Source organism: Anomalospiza imberbis, chromosome 1 (genome assembly GCF_031753505.1).
Source record: "Anomalospiza imberbis isolate Cuckoo-Finch-1a 21T00152 chromosome 1, ASM3175350v1, whole genome shotgun sequence".
Taxonomy (NCBI): Eukaryota; Metazoa; Chordata; class Aves; order Passeriformes; family Viduidae; genus Anomalospiza; species Anomalospiza imberbis.
In genome coordinates, this window is record NC_089681.1 from 109,413,060 (window position 1) to 109,428,986 (window position 15,927).

Here is a 15,927-nt window from a genome sequence, read left to right on the forward strand (position 1 = left end):
TAATAAACTCCTTTCCAAATGTATTGGGAATGAGAATCTGACAGTTTCTGTTTGGCCAGTAATTGAGGAAGGTGTAAAAGATTTCAAGCAAAACTAGGCCATGGTAGATAATTAGATGGGTCATTTGCCTCTGTGTTCACCATGGAGAAATTCAGGGGGGTTCCTGTGCTAGACTCCTGTCCCTTTTCTGCATATGTATGTGATGTGCCACAGGATCTCTCTGCCTGAAACATCTGCCAGCTTGGTAGGAGAGGTTTCAATCAGTAGTAAATTGCCAAGAGCAGAAAATTACCATCTAAAAGATTATCTATTTTAAAGGGCATCAGGAATGAAACAGCCAAACTGCTAACTATGGTTTGGAGCCTTTTGCTTAAAACTGCTCTAGTTTTAAAAAGGTTTAAACTGGCAGAATTCACACCAGATCTTTTAGAAAAATCCTGGGGAGTTTTGAGATCAGAGACCAGCCTAATTATGCAGTAGGCAAAATATTATGAATTATAAAAAAAAAGCAGGGTTGGTAAAGACATCAATAAATGTGCTCTATCAAGGAAGAGTCAACATGTAAGGTGGAGTCTTTTATCATAAACTTATCTTTGAAAGAATTGCTAGCCATGTGAACAGTACATGTCTGGCTGATTATCTTGCTTTTCCAGAAGGCTTTGGACAAACTCCCCAGTGAAAGCCTTGCAAAAATAATTAATGCTGTCATCTGATACAAAATATTCCCAGGATTAACACTGGTAAAGACAGTTGTTAAATTAAATACTATTTAATACTAGTTAAGACACAATATGTGATACCACAAATAGATCAGTTTTCACAGTGGAGTAAAGCTATCAGTAGAAATAGATGACCTCTGTTTTCATAATGTTTATCAATGACTTAGAAAAGAGAAAGGAATGGCAATATGCCCAAAGTGGCTGAAGACAATAAGTTACTTGGGGCAGTAGGAACAAAAAAGTGGCTGCAAAAATTTTACATAAGGATTTCATTATGATGGATGGCTGAATGATCCTATGTAAAATTAAATTATCTATAGATAAAAATGGTGTACATGGTTAACACAACCCACCCTTTGTGTTTATAATGAAGAGTCCTGAATGAGTCCTGAATACATAGTCCTATTCAGGGAAAAATGTTGGAATTATAACAGACAGTCCTATAAAAAGATTAACTCAGTATTTGGTATTGATCCAGTAGTTAAATGTTAGATATTACAAGGGAAAGAATAAGATAATACACAAGTGAACAAATCCATGGTGCCCTCTTACTGTGAATAATGTGTGTAGCACTTCCCCTTAATAATGAAAATATATATAATACAACTGTGGGAGGCACAGAGAGGCCTATTGTAGGTAAAGAATGGTTTCCACATAAAGAACCGTTAACTGGGCTCGGAATCAGCATCTGGAAAACAGAAGCCTGAAGAAAGAGATAATAGATCTGTAAATAAGCAATGGCAGGAAACACTGAATAGGCAATAACTGTTTTCTCATTCATTAAATACAAGCACTACAGAGTATCACATAAAAGATGAGATAAACATGTACAAAAGAAGGTACTATTTCAAAAAGCATGTAATTAAGTGATGAAATGCATTGTTTTGGGCTACTGTGAACACCAATGTTTGCCTATGTACAAATAATACTAAAGTACATTCAGAGCAAAAAAGAATTAATTAAAGGCTACTGATAACAAAACTGCTATATACAAAAAAGCCATATTGAAAATTAAAGTTGTGGTTTTGCAATAATTCCAGCATTAATTTTCTGACGGGGTGGCCTGTGAAAAAATAATAAAGTTTTATTTGTGTGCACACAGTTTTCTGTAAAATGGCAAAGAAAAATGTATTTTTATTAAAATAATTTCCTGAATGGAATTCAGTTTCCATAAAAACAGAGATGGTTTGATGTTAGCAAGACTGTTACGAATTACCTGAGTATTCTGCGATTTAAAAAATCCAGCCAGAATCACAAATCCGATTTTCTTCCAACTTTAAATACTCATGAGGTAGTATATCCTGACTACAGAAAAAGCAGAGACTTAGCTTTGATCAGATAATTCACTTCTTGTCAAAATTAGACCAGCTGGCATAAGGCACAAAGGTGCCATGGATTCTGGGAGGCAGAAAACCATTAGCACTACCAGTAAAGTAAAGCTGGCAACAGCTCTGAAAGTAGAAGGAAAAGTTCTATTTTTACCTGTGAAGATAACAGTCCAGATTTTCTTCTCCAACTAGGAGAGGGAAAAGCAAAGTGTTAAAAATCACTGTTTTTCATCCTGCACTGTAATGAGTTTGTGCTGTGCTGGTTGGAGCCTCCAAGAGACTCTCCTATTCCAGCTGACACCACTTTGGCAGCCATCCTCGAGAATGCAGTGTAGGGAGAACGACTGAAATGAAGCCTGTTTTCTCACCTTATTATTTCCATAGCTCATTGATTTCTTCAAAGTGTCAGCTTCAAAGGAGATAATTACACTTAAATCATCACCTACATACATCTGTAAAAACTGGGTTTTGAACAAGTGAATCCGGGGCTAGAAGAAACTGAAATAGAATAGTATTACAATACATTACATTGGTATTACATAGAAGTGATTTGATGAGATATACCAAGTACAGTCTCTTGGGAAGAGACCATATCACAAGAGACCTTGCTAGCATAATTAAGGAGAAAGAAGTTAATATTCTTAGATACACAGAAAAGAAAGACACTGCCAAAGAAAGTGGTCTCTCAAGGATATAAGGAAAGCAAGGACAAGAAGAGTATGTCTAAAAATCACAGGGGAGACAAAGACCTGAAAATTATGCAAGCAAGCTGAGTAACAGAAATAACTTGCTCTCAAATCCCAAATCAAGGATGGTTGATGTTACTGTTGCAGATGATCAGAAGGAGAATATTACATTTTTGAAGGTAACTGGGTCAGATGGGCTCATCTGCAAATGAGATTGACTTCATCTATGTACACACTGTACGAAAAGGTAACATTCCAAGAAGAAAACACCTTTTTGTTATTTATCTCATTAAAATAATCACCACTGAATCTGAAATGAATTAATAAATACATGAATCAACATGAGTTACAGTAAATATTCAGAAGTGGTGATGGCAAGGACAAAATCATCTTCTATTGTTTTCAGAATGTCAAAACTTTCATTAAAAAATAGGAGCTTGGGAGCTTGGGCTTCCCACTAATCTCTTCAAGATGAGATTTACCTTGGCAGTTCAATGTAAATATCACATCTGCCTGTGAGATGCAGTTTAGAGGGTCCACTTCTGGCACAGTTTACATGATCTCAGTGGAATATGTGCTTGAGCCAAAGGAGGCAGAATGCTTAGGAAAAGTTTGAAATGAAAGTCGAACCATAACCATCTGCCAGCAGAAGCCACCAGAAATCAGAATGCATTTTATTCTTCTGTGCTTCATCCCCTGAGTATATTACTAACCAGGTGTGGACATTCCCATTTTTATTACTACTTCTTGCAATTTTGGGGTGCACAAGTAAAGGCATCTATTTAAAATTACATTTTTTAAATCCTTCTTTTTGATGTCTCGCTTGTGCATGGTTTTAAAAAAATGACTTCTCAAACAAAAATTGTAAGACTGCCTTAGCATCTGAAAAGAAAAAACAAAACAAAAAAAAAAAAAAGAGTAGAAAAAGTGAAAAGAGAAATAATATGTAAAGTCAGGAAATTCTCTGGGATGCAAAGCAAATTTTAAAAATAATCTATTTCTAAATGCCAGCTGAGTTGACTATGCAAGGAAGAATGAAAAAGATATTGCCAAGGGAGACAGCACACTTGACTTTTAAAATTCATAAATCCTCATCTTGCAATAAAAATGTAACATGGCTAAATGTATAGCTCTGTATTAACTAGCACAAGCCAAAATTTTAATCTCAGACTGAGGCAGGAAAAGGCCATTATGTCCCAGGCCATAAAAAGGCTGAGTGAAAGAAAAAGCCCCTGGCATTCAATGACACTTTTCCATCATACACAAGTCTCATACTGAAAAGTAGCACGTGCTTCGGAAGTCCATGCCTGTCAGTGTATCATACTACAAGACAGCCTATGCTGGAACACCTATTGGTTTTTCTGTTTTGCTTGGAGAAAATGAGCATTTTATGCTGTATTATATTTTTGAATGTCTTCTCAAAAGAGTAAAAAAAAAGAATCAAAAAGCCAGAGTGAGTTAGTCAGTACAAACCAGCCACAGGGAATCACAGTCACAAGCAGTACTGTGGTTACCTTCACAGCAAGCACAAAGGACTCAAGATCCAGAACCAAAGGTTTCATCATGTTCATAAGTTATGAAATAAATGTCTGGGACAGCTTTTATTTGACAATTTAGCCAGAGAAGGTTAGCTGGAAATCTACTTCTTGTTTCATTTTCAGTTTAAAAATATGGCATCCTGTAAAATTTTTCACAATCTCATAACCTGGGCTAGTGTTTAGAAGAAAGTTTTTTAAAAGCAAGTTTTCCATGTGTACAATGAAAATCTGGCCATTTTCAGAAGGAAAGGTGGAGTGTACCAGTCCTATTTTTCTACAGCTCTTTTCTAGCCTTCTTTCCAATGAAAATTAGGTTGATATTGCTACAGTGTCTGTTTCTTTATTCTTGCCAAAGTAGAGTTGTGAACATGTTGGCCAATTGCAACTAAATGTGACAGAAAGGTAAAGGTCCCACAGTTTTGAAGTACCTGAAGACTTTAGAGAGATGACAGCAGTACAGAGGTTAGGGACAAATTTAATGGTCTATTAAGAGGAAAAGCAGGGTGTGAGCTCAGATACAACCTGTGTTGTCCAGGAGACACATCACATATACCCAGCCATGGCAATGGATAATTATATGCATCCATGTAATTTTAGAGCTTCCTTATATTTTACAGTGCAATCATTACCAAGGAAGCCCAGTTACTCCTGTGCTAGACATTTTAGGACATGTGAAAGAAGAATCAAAGGTAAACTTCACAAAGAAAGGGGCAGAGGGATCGAGCAACTTCAGCTGAGACACAGAATTCAGATGTTTCCAAGTAGTTAGCTGATTTTTTGTTTGGTCTTGGTTTTTGTGAAATGGTTAAAATAGATGTAAATTTCTTACTATAAATTATGTATTTTTTTAAAAAATATTTTGACTGGAAAAGAAAAGAGAAGGGTTTGAAAGAACAAGAACTGGTAGAACTGAATGGATTTCAATGTTTAACTGTGCTGTGAAAGAGCAAGGAGAGAAAAGAGGAAAGGATGCTGAGAATATCATTATAAGCAGAATCAGGACAGCTAGGGTGATGGCAGAGATCTGAGTGGGAGAGCCCCACTTTCAATCTTTCTTCTCCTTACTTGCCCAGCACGGCCAAGGACACAACTGATCCAATAAGAGTATTGACTTTTTTTTCCCCATTTGAATGAACAAGTAACAAATCCTTTAAAAAATACTTCTTGAACTGTAGAATGGAGAATGTGCAGTTTCCTTATTCCCCCATATTCACTTATAGCTAAATGAAGGAAACAGTAGCCAGTCTTTTATGAAAATCCAGATCCAATTATTCTTTTACAGTAATTATATGAAAATAAATGTCTTCTATAAAGTTAATTTTAGTCTCCTTCTGTAAAAGAGGTTCAGCAGTTTATATTTAAGAGAAGTTTAGATCAGCAAGAAACTCAGTATATATGTAGTATATAGTATATGTAGTGTATATGAAGTATATATGACATATCTAAAGTATTTTTACTGGCAATTCTGATAATTATAATATTTTTCTGTTTTGTAGTACAATTCTACCATGTCATATTGGGTAAAGCAAAATTCACATTAAAGTGAATATATGTGAAGTGGTTGGTAATTTTAATGATATCAGAATTGATTCATCTATAAAGAGAAGCGATATTTTGTGTTGAATGTATTATAATTAATAGGCTCAAAAGAGTTATGGCACATGCTCATTTCTTGCTGTTAATTTATTAAAATAACTATCTGAAGCTTCATGAATTGTGCAACCTTTGAACAGTCAACATGTTTTCCATGTTTATGACTTGAAATTACATAACTCAAATGAAACTACAGTGTTGTCTCCCTACAAAACTCTTCTGGTTTTCTGTACCAGAACACCATTACAGCCCAGCATTTCACAAGGTTTCTTGGAAGATAAAGAAAACTTTTTTCCTTGCACTCTATCCTCACATTTCCTTGATTCCTCTACCTGTGGAGGACAATTCCATACTGTGAGATATAGGTGAGGCTGTAAATCACAAAGGGGATACACACATGCTATCACATAAATATGCCAAATTTAATTTTTCCTTCACAATTCTCTTTCATCTGAAAGAAATTGTCCTATGGATGATTTTTGTGCAAGATTTTAATAAATAGGGATATGCATATACAGAGCCATCAGGATAAATGGAAATTCTGCAATGTAGTTTATTAACAACGACAACAAAACAAAAAGTAAAAAACAAACTTCATGGCACCTTGCAAATCAATTAACACCAGTAAAGAACCCAAATGGATAAACACTGTGGTAGGATGCAGCTGCTCAGTATTCTCACCTGTGCAGTACAGAGGCTACATAATAACATCACAGCTCAAGTATATTTTCAGGTTTCTGAAAGAAATGGAGATATTTTATTTCTCCGAAGCATGAGGAACTGGTACTCTAATTTCAAAACTGTACTGTACTTAAAGTATCTTTCTAATGACCTTGGTCTCTGTAACTCTTGGAATCACTGAAGAGAACCAGACATCTCTCTGGAATGCAGTGTACTTCCAGAGTAAAATCATGAACAGCTTCTGCCTGTCTTCAGGTTACTGTGTGCCTTTTAAGCATATTCCTTCTCCCTTTCTAAGACATCTGACAAAACAAACACAAATATCTGCTTATGAAGATAGAAGTTTATCTCTTTGGTTATTTCTCCCCATCTTCTGCATCCTCTTTGTTTTCAAGATACCAAATATTTTGTTGAGGGAATTTCTTCCCAGTTCATGTGCTTGAATGAGCCAGTAAATTTAAAGAGTGCTCCTGTAGGAGCCTGTGATGGAAATAGATAGGAATAAAACATCTCTCATCACTGTGGAGAGCACTGTAGTCCCAAATAGCAAAACATAACCCCCTTTTTCCTCTGAAGGTTGCATGAAAAAAGAAAAACTTAAAAGCTAGAGATATGAAGATATGGAAACTGGAGAATCCATATACTCCACCTGGAATTAATATGATATCCTCTAACACTCTGTCTGAAGGATCTGAAATCCCTGCCTTCTGGTCTCTGTTTTCATAGAAAACTGCTGAAAATGACTTCTTGTCTGCAAATTTTTAAAAGAGCCTTCATCAGATCATGATTTCAGCAAGCATTGCTGATGCATTGTGAAGGGACAAAGAATAGCAGAAACTTGCAAGGAAAAGACATTTCATGTCTTTATGGTGCTGGCAATTTTCTTCTTACAACATAGTATCTGTGGTTGAAATTCACACCTTGGGAAAGACATGAAAGATAGAAAGAAGTAAGAATAAATTTTACAAAGCATGTTTTAACATTTGATTGCAAACCCCAAAACTCATTCTCAGGAAATGCAATGCAATAAAAAGCTAAGAATGATTTGTAGGACTTTGTCTTGAAGAATATCCATTCCTTTTAGCTAAGCAGCTATTGACTATTCTGATACCTTCTGTGCAGTTCAGTTTTTATTCACCTAAATCTTGGAAACAGCATGGAGCTGAGAGAAGCCAAAACACAACCTTGTACTTTAAAAGGCTAGCTCTCAGCAGGTGAGTAGAAAAGCATCAGGCTTTTTGTCTCCCTGAGAGAGGATTCACTCAGAAAATGGATGAAGGCTTATGTGAATCATTCACTTGCAAACAGAGAAGGAGAAAAGTAATGAAAAGAACAGCTTGAAGCAGGGGCAAAACTAAAGTTGATTGTTACAAATCAATAATAGTGCTATTATCAGCCATGATCCGTTGTAATGTGATCTGCTGCTAGAGAAAACTCAAAACAGGTAATTGCAAATAAGCGATGGTGTTTCTAAACATAAGAAAATGGAAACAAGAACTATCAACCAGCTGTTCTGGCTTTTTTCGTCCAAGAGTAGGCTTTCAAAATCTTTGGTTTTGCTCATTATTATCACAGTTTTTTCTAACACAGGAATTCAAACTCTTCTCCAGTTTCATGTTAAAGCTGCCTTAACAAGTAGCTGTAAGAAGACAATGTGCCTGCCTACATAATGGAGATCCTCCAGTAGTAATGGCAACCAGGAAAGTGTTAGGAACTTTCACACAGTTCTTAGTAGTGCTTCAGGGAAATAACCCTGAAGATAATGGCTTGGAAACTTCATGTTTCATAATGTCTTCATCTTTTTTTTGCTGAGCAGAACTCTGGCTCTGCAGTCCTTTTGCAGCACTTTCCAGTGTGTGTCCTGGTGGGCAGTTCTCTAGTGAATCTCTGCATTGCAAGTGAGCCTTTTGCGCTTTGATTCGGTCTCAGAACCAACCAATGCCTTTGGCAGGAGAAATCACAAAACTGGCTGTCACCAGTGACTGTTTTCCTCAGTTTTGACTTCTCCTTTTTCTTTGTGTTTATGCCTTCGTGTAACAACAACAAAAAAGTAGCATTTTAATATTAATATGTTGCAGCACTTGGAAATTTTTAGAAGGGCCCAATGACTAGTTTCATGTGACTGTAAAGGTGTATTTAAAACACAGAAATAACACAAGGGATTCCATTAATTATGCACAACAATTTTAAACTTTTTCAAACATGGTATGATGTCAATTTCTAATAGGTTTTTTATAGTCCAGTTCCACTCTTTCTCTTTGCAAATCAAGCAGACTTTTACCAATCAAACAAAAAACTTGTTGAAAATACCCATGAAGAACAGTGGTCTGAAAGCAAATGTTATCCACTATTAACCCCTAATGTCTGAATAATTATTTAATGGACTTACACACCTCTTTTATTCTGAATGTGGAGTCTATTGCACTTTTCCTTGGGCTCTTCTGGTGTGTAGTTGTCCTCTCCTGTTCAAATACAGTAATAAAATGCATTCATTTTATGAGGCTTAGAAGATTTTGGCAAAGTTTTCCCTTTATCTAAGAATAGCTGCAAATTAAGTGACTTTATTGATTTTATACACTTATAGCAAACACTATATATATGAATGCTAAGGTGGTCTGATTCTGCACTTATCAATAGAAAAATGTGAAAAAAATGAAGGACCTAAATAAACTTAAATTTCAATGATTCTGAGGATTATATTTACACCTTACTTATTTATTTCCTTGGTAAGGTGTTCTGACTTTTCACACAATATCTTTTTATATGGTCTATACACAGTTTAACACACTTTGTAAGGATTCAGGCAATCACTAAACTGTTCTCACTCTCGTTTGACAGAGTTTATATTTTTACAGTAGCAAGAAAATTAGGTGTTAGAATGAATTCTGAACTCAGTCCCACTTGCATTCTCTGTATTGAAATAACCCTGATGATGGCTGAATTTCCTCTCTAGCTATATGATGAATCTACAAAATATGATCCCCAATATCTGGCTGAACAACTTTCAGGAGTTACTCCAACAACTCTTCAGAATAAACAAAGGCAGTATTTTTGAGTTCACTGTCATATATAAGGGAATGTAATGACCAGAATATCACCTCTCTGGGATAGAACCCCTGGAAGGCTTCCAGGTCATTTGGTGGCAGCTTTTTGGATCATTTATATTCTTGCTTATGAACTTTGTCTCCAGACAGCTGCTTATCCTTATGGAAAGACCTGAAACAGTAAAACTAGTTCTGCAGTGCCCTGTGTCTGCCCTCACACTGACTCTGCTCTAACAGATACAGCTTGAAATGAACTTCCTCACATTTTTACAAGATAGTAAACTCCCTCTCTGCCCAGGATGTGACACAGAGGAAGCAGCAGAAGTGATCACTGGCACCTTGAGGTGATTTTGCAAGGTGAACAAAGTTTGAAATTGTGCTGAATGCCAGAGTACACAAAACTTTACCAAATAACATAATCTTTTATTGTGGCATTCTAAGGCACTTTTTTTTTAAAAAAAGTCACGCCTTTTGGATGAACACAAAAAGCGCTTTGGGAAATAAGTTAAATCCAGCAAATGTGAAAGAAATGTCAGGTCAGATCCTGCTGGACTCGCTCTTACAAGGAGGCCTGAGGCATATGAACAAGAACAGAGATTTTCAGTAAGCCTCAGTCTCTCATCTGTTAACCTCTAAGCTGAGCATGACACTTGAGGAAAAGGAAGAGGTTTCCATTTCAAATAACTCATCTGCAATAGAAACCACCAGAATGGGAGTAAATTATTCAGTCTTAATGAGAAACACAGCTCCCCTTTGGGCTTTTTCACACGAGTTACACTGTACCTAATATAGTCTTTTCATAGTCTATATGTGTCACACAGAAGCACATGGAAGTCTTTTTCCCAGTTAACATGATTTAATTATGACAGTCAAATGAAAACCTAATAGCTTAAAATAATCTTGGACATTGCTCCATGAGTTTCAACTGCATGCTAGAGAAACACCACCTAATAAGTTTTTAATAAAGAGTTTTTCTTTATAATACAGAGCAAAAATACTTTAAATTCATAAAATCCTTTCAATGTAGCAGTATTGTTATAATTTCTGCAAGATCACATAGTATTTTTCATGAACATTAACAGAATCTAGATCAATAACTAAATTTTATTAATGCAAAAATCTTCTGTCCTTCTTACCATTAGTTTTTCATATATCCTTTTGCTCATTCCTAATCAGACAAAATAATAACTTATTCTCAACACAAAATTTATAGTTATTGTACATTATTTTTTACATTTTTTCATAAAAATATACCCTCATTCCACAAGTTCTTTAATGCCATGCCAAGTATATGTTATTATAGTTGGTCTTTTCCATCTAAAATGAAATTGCATTATTTCCTAGAACATTTATCATAGACAGATCACATTTCTCTGTAGGGCCACATGGCAGTATTAAATGAACCACTACAGTTATGAACTGTTGCCGCAGGCCCCCAGCCAGGTAATGATTAGCATTGACTCTATGATTGCAGAAGGCTGATCAATTGTTTTATTATTATCATCTTATACTATATTATAGTATACTTATTAAGAAACTCAGTAACCTTTACAGCTTTTACCTAATTGGTCAATCAATCCAAACCATTCAGTGTCCAATTAAGAAATCACCCTTTGGTAGACAAATCTCTATAACACATTCCACATGTGCAAAACGACTGGTGCAGCAAGGGGAGATAAGAATTGTTTCTCATACTTTTCTCTGATCTTCTCACAGTCTTCCCCAGGAAAATGCCTGGGAAAATTTGTGCCTACTCTCTGTGGCCAGAGAGCAGCTGCCACAATGAACTCCTTTCTAACATTTTTTTACAGCATGTGACAAGAGTATCAAATCCTTTCAGAAGCCAAACAGCAAAATAATAAAAAATAATCCATACTTTATTATACATAATTTACAGCATGCAGCAATTTATATTAGAAGTAGAGTGTACCTATAGTAATTCCCTAGTTGCCCTGTTAAGAGCAATATGACCACTAATAATTTTGAGCTTTATTTCTTAAAATATAAGAAAAAAAAAGTAGAAAACACCTCAAAAGAAATTTTGTGTTCTCATTAGCTGCACTATGGGCACTACTGATTTCACCTCAAACTCTACAAGAGAACCAGTTCACTGGCTTGAGGATTTTAAAGTCATCAGTGACAAGGAATGTCTACTTTAACAACATAACTAATGGAGTTTTTGCAACAATGGAGAAGAGAGATTTGCAATGTAGATGACAACATCCAACAAAGTAGCCAGGCTGCTCAGCTGGTCCATGTCTTCTAGCTCCAAAGACCTCCTATGCTCATGCTCTTTCACAGTTTCTCTTCTGTGAAAACAGTGCATGAACTGTGTCAGTCTCACTGCCTCACAGGGTGCCTTTTCCTAGTGTAACTTCCCCAAACTCTGCTCCTAAAGCAAGATGGAAGAAGCCCGTTTATCAGCCTTTCATCTATTTTCTTTAAAATAAATGACAGAGAATAAGAAATAAGATCACAAGAGGAAAGCACATCAGGTGGCAGAATGCGACTCATTTCTGAGAACTCATTTTGTAAAGTGAATCTGCATTCACTCATATGCAAAAGTAGGTCAGACACATCTACATATGAGAAGATGGCTCTGCAGCAGAACAGACAAGTAGAGGCATTTTGCAGTTTTTTTCTCATGAAACAGAAGCTCCATACCCATTCGTTCTTCATGCAGTCCCTCAAAACAAGAAACTTCACGATAACTACTGGAATGATTTTGACTGCACTCATCTCCATAACAGCATGTTTAACAGAAGAAGCTGGTCCATGTGAAATGGAGATTTTTGGAGTTCACTTGAATTAACAAAATGAATTAAGCATTTAAATTTTAGCTTGAAAAATTATGTGTTGAATTTTAACCCTTTTCTTAAAGAAACCTCTGCCATAGTACAAAGGGCATAGGAAAATGCAAATTTCTGAAGCTTCTTGCATAAAGAACAATACCAGAGGAGGCAAAGCACCCAGATAAAGAGGCTCCTCTGTCTCCAAGCCTATCAAGACTGACAGACATACTCAGATAAGCACCAAAGGACCAAAAGTGCCCGCACAAAGGAGAAAAGTTCAAAAGTTCAATCATGAGGAAGACCACAATCTTCAGCCTCAGAAGACCACCGAGAGACCCCCGCAGGACCACCACAGCAAACCATGCAGGCCCAGAAGGGCGTGGACCTCTTTAGCATAAGAGGCGAGGACAGGCGGGGCCCAGGGTTGAATATGCATGAAAAAGTTGTGCAATGTACTGCATATGGAACACCTTTGTGAATAAAGGTGTGGGTCAGACTGAGGCTCGGGGCACAAGTTTTCTGAGAGCTAACTCACTTGTGCCGGGCGCTGACAATCCATACCCACCTCATAACTATACCAGGTTGTGGAGTCTGTTTATTTATTCCGTGTATCGCTTCACATGGCTGTAAATCACAGCTTTTTTTTTTTTTTCACTTTAGCACCTTGTAGTTCTCCTGAAAACATTCATGGCAACAAATCTCATCAAACATCCAGTGTCCTATTCATTGGAGGATCTCTGGCCAGAAATATTTTTTAGTGCTTTGAGTAGTGTATTCTTGTTGTGAAACGCTGAGAAGTAGATGAGGTGGTGGCAACACAGTTGCAGGAAAAAAAAAAAACACCCCTAAATTATTTTGTTTTGACCAATACACATTTTAAAAGCTATGTAACACAATGATAAACTACATTCCACTCAAAGAAAAGTGGGGAGCTGGACAAAAATCTGCCCAATGTATACTGAAGTGAAGCACAGAAGAGTACAAACTGTTTTTGTGAAAAGGCTTTACAAAGATATTTGAAAAACAGTGCTGAATTCTAATAGCACTATTTACAGATGGATAAGATGCAGCAGAGAAAAAAGTTGCTTTTCCAGGACCACCTAAACACAGGACAACAACAGGGGTAGAAATTATCTTGGGTTTTGTCCAAGTTCTGGCAGGCACATTCACCTGCACTCTGAACCTCTGGTAATGCAAATCTGCTGCAGCCTGAGCCCCCTTGCTGAGTGTGCCTGCAGAGGAAGGACCTGCACTACTGACCTCAGAGTGAGCACGCAACAGTCTGCATTGGGGTGTACAGCAATTTCAGCACACAATATTCCATTTTAAAGCTCATCTGTGGCACAGTGTGGGTCTACAATAATTCAAGTACTGCTGTGTGGCTCAGATACTGATTTGATGCTATTATTACTGCATTGTTACTAAGAGAACTGTTCAGGTTTTATAATGAATGTGACATTTCTGTCGTAAAACACATTTCATCTTGTAATTACTCCAGCCATTATATTACATCTAAAAGCAGAAATTGTGCTGAAGAAAATAATCTGCTGCATCATGAAGAAAAATGTAATTTAAAAAAATCACAGGCTACAGCAGGCAGCATAACTACAGTAACAATAGAATCATTTATCTAGCACTAGTGAAGGGAGGAGATTACTGACTCACTATTTCAGCCAAATTCAGTATAGGACAGGGGTTCCATTATCATTTCCTGTACATAACTGGTATCAGACACATTTGGGCATGGAACACACCAAGTAGCGAGTACAGTTAGGGGAAAAAACATACAAAGCAAAAAAAGGAGAGCAGTTTTGAAATCAGAAAAAATAAAGAGGACACAATTTTAAATAATTGATGCAATAAAATTATTTGTCAGCTCAGTGTGAAGCAGTGGAGGAACTGTTGGGGGTGAAGTTAAACAGAAAAGAAGGTCAGAGAAGGGACAAGGAAGAAAATCTGCAGTGCTCAAGCTGCAAGACAATTAGAATTATGAAAGGTCACAGAAGAATAATGCAAGCTGTATCTCTCAGGGAAAAGTAGAAAGAAATAATAAAAATAATAAGCACGGGAACATAGAGAATAGGGGGAGATGACAATGGAGGAACTCATACTACGTCATTATTGCCAGCAATACCCTTACTAATGGTGTAAAATAAAATATCACTGAAACAAAAGGATACAAGCCTCTAAGAAGACCCATGACTTTTATTGTAAATAGAAATTTGTGATATATAAAAGATTTGAAGAAACTATATCCAGTTTTCATTTTCTCTTACCTACAAATGGATGAGCAAGCTGGAGCTGCAGATCAGTAAACATCTGACTCAATGAAGGATTTAACCCCTGTGAAGGAAACACACAGCTCAGAATGTTTGGTTGAATGGAGCCTACAATTACATAGGCATAGTAGTTCACAGCTTATCAGATCTCTGCTAAGTCAATTTGACAAATAAACAGTGCTATTAGTATCAGTAACATAGGAGTAAGATGCACTCACCATCCCAGAAAGCTAATAAAGAGTAAAATAAAGTTTAGTTGAAAAATGTTACGTCTAAAGAGTTTTTGAAACAAAAGCTGAAATCACTGTTGGAACACACTGGATTTATTTTCCATAGTTCTACAGATTTTAAATCGTTCAGTGACTTAAGATGCATTACTGTCTTCCACTGCTATGTATGCTTGCTAAACTCTTTTTGGTTTTATTGGAGAATGGAGTAAAAGGACAAGCAGGACCTGGGCCTGCTTCAAACTGAACATTTTCACTGAGAGGTTTTTCTCAGCGTTTACAGATGTAAGTATACTTCTTATTGTAGAAACTCACACTATTTGGCACAGTCACCTCCTAAGGAAACAGGATAAATAGACTAGGAAAAGTAATGCAAACTTATCTCATGGTGACTGGAACCACTGGATACCAAGACACTTAATATTTCTAATAAATTATGCTACAGTAACTTCAGTAAAATGAAGTAATCTAAACAAGCAAAAAATACTTTTAAATTTTCAGCCCTAACATAATTTTTCAAGCACCTGCCTGCTAAGACCATACATTCACAGGAGTGCTGGACACAGAACCAATGTGATATTAATAAATCAGGGAATAAAGGGATTACTGAGCTTTACAATATCAAAACACAATTGAATGCTCATAGCTGTCTTTGCAGATGTAGGTAATGACTTGTCACATGGCTGTGGACAAGAACAAAAAGCCATACATGAGCGCAGGAGTACTTAATGAGGTGCTGCATTGTAACACTGACTTTGTTTGAGATACGTACAGAAAATCAGGCTTGTCCATTCAGTCATTTACTCCCCTAGAAAAATAAAAGAAAAAATTTCAAGTTATGTTCTCTTCATCTCAGTTAATTGCTCAGACATTTTACTAATCATGGGGAAAAAACCAATCAAAGCCAATGTTTAGTTGCATTACACATTTTTATATATTTTATTTCATGTCTACTATATTTTGGGGATATTGAAATTCCACAATAGAACTGAAGGTTTTGCTACCTGTTATCTGTTACTTTAATTATATATTTTTATATG

General features: G+C 36.3%; 1 long non-coding RNA gene across 1 annotated transcript in view; it reads right to left on the reverse strand.

The window, feature by feature from the left end:
* LOC137482844 (uncharacterized) overlaps positions 1–15,626 on the reverse strand; it is a 23,232-nt gene extending 7,606 nt beyond the window's left edge. Inside the window, exons 1-3 of the long non-coding RNA XR_011004245.1 lie at positions 14,658–15,626; positions 9,633–9,761; positions 8,935–9,007 (exon numbers count right to left, since the gene is read on the reverse strand). This is a non-coding gene — a long non-coding RNA (uncharacterized lncRNA). The remainder of the gene's footprint in view (positions 1–8,934; positions 9,008–9,632; positions 9,762–14,657) is intronic.
* Between the last annotated feature and the right edge of the window lie 301 nt (positions 15,627–15,927).